Source organism: Chrysochloris asiatica, unplaced genomic scaffold (assembly GCF_000296735.1).
Source record: "Chrysochloris asiatica unplaced genomic scaffold, ChrAsi1.0 scaffold00021, whole genome shotgun sequence".
NCBI classification, from domain to species: Eukaryota; Metazoa; Chordata; class Mammalia; order Afrosoricida; family Chrysochloridae; genus Chrysochloris; species Chrysochloris asiatica.
The window spans coordinates 26,527,518-26,529,339 of NW_006408539.1; positions in this window are offsets into that span (position 1 = coordinate 26,527,518).

Consider the following 1,822-nt stretch of genomic DNA (forward strand, 5'->3'; position numbering starts at 1 on the left):
ATCCCCTGAGCCTGCTTGGTCGGGTATTCTGTGTTGTTGTTGGCGGAGCTCTCTGCTATACGTCCACCCGATCCGCCATCTTGTTTGTTCCTCAACTGTTGTTGGTCGTTCTTACTCATTGTCTAGCTTTCAAATGCATATGTTGTTGTTAAGTGACTTCCGGTAGTTTCTGACTCATACTGAACTGACTGGTGGTTTGAACTGCTGACCTTGTAGCTAGCAGTTCAGTGGCTAACCTGCAGTGCTAACATGGTTTGGGTCAGACACACCTTAATGCTCAAGGTGATATCTTCTCTGTATTGTTCTAACTTTAGTAGATGTGCTGTTGAAGCACTCATCTATGAGTCTTTCTGAATTCTGATTTTGCAGTTTTCTTTTGACTTTAATTTATTTTTATTTTCTTTTAAGGAAAATACAATATTTTGAAACTAACCAAAGAAGAATTTTAAAATCCAAATTTTCTTAGACCTTGCTGTTGTAAGGTACTGTTGAGTTGGTTCTGACTCATAGCGACCCTACACACACTGTCTGAACCTGCATCATCCTCACAACTGCCGTTATACTTGAGTTCATTTCTACTCCTGCTGTGCAAATCCATCTTATTGGGGATCTTTCTCTTTTTGACTGAACCTCCACTTTACCAAGCATGATGTCTTTTTCCAGGGACTGGTCCCTACTGACATACAGTCTCTCTATCCTGACATCTAGGAAGCATTTTGTCTGTACTTCTTCCAACACATATTTGTTTGTTCTTCTGGCAGTCTATGCTACTTTTAATATTCTTCTCCAATACCATAACTCAAATTCATCAGTTCTTCTACTGTTATTCTAATACATTGTCCAACTTTCACTTACATAGCAAGCTACTGAAAATACCAGGCTTGAGTCAGGTGCACCTTCGTCCTCAAACTAATGTCTTTGCTTTTGAACACTTTGAAGAGATCTTGTACAGCAGATTTGCCTAATGCAATATGGTGTTTGATTTCTTGACTGCAGCTTGCACAAGTGCTGATAGTGGATCCAAGAAAAATGAAGTCCTTGACAGCTTCAATCTTCTCTCCATTTATCATGATTCTACTTTTTGATCCAGTTGTGAGGATTTCTGTTTTCTTTGTATGTGGTCCAACCCGTACTAAAGGCAATGGTCTTTTATTTTCCCCAGTTAGTATTTTAAGTCCTCTTGCCTGTCAACAAGCAAGGTTGTATCATCTGTATTTAGCAGGTTGCTAATGAGTTTTCCTCCAGTTCTGATGCCACATTCTTCTTCAAATAATCCAGCTTCTCAGATTATTTGCTATGTATACAGACAAAAATAAATATAGTGAACGAATACAACCCTGGAGTACACTTTCCCTAAATTTAAATAATTCAGTGTCCCCTTTGTTCTGTTTGAGCAACTGCCTCTTGGTCAATGTACAGGTTCCTCATGAGCACAATTAAGTGGTCTGAAATAACCATCATTTGTATTTTATCTATACCTTGCCATGATCTACAAAGTCAAATGTCTCTCCAGAGTCAATAAATCACAGTTAACAATCTTTCTGTGTTCTCTGCTTTCAGCAAAGATCTATCTGACATTAGCAATGCTACCTGTCATTCCATGTCCTCATCTGAATCTGGCTTGAAACTTTAGCAGTTCTCTGTCAATGGACTGTTGTAGCCATTTTTTAATTATCTTTAGAAAAAGTTTACTTGCATGTGATATTGATATTGTCTGATGATTTTAGCATTCCATTGTGTCACCTCTCTTTGGAATAAGCATGAATATGGAGCTCTTCCAATCAGCTGGCCAAGCAGATATTCCAAAGATCTTGACATAGAT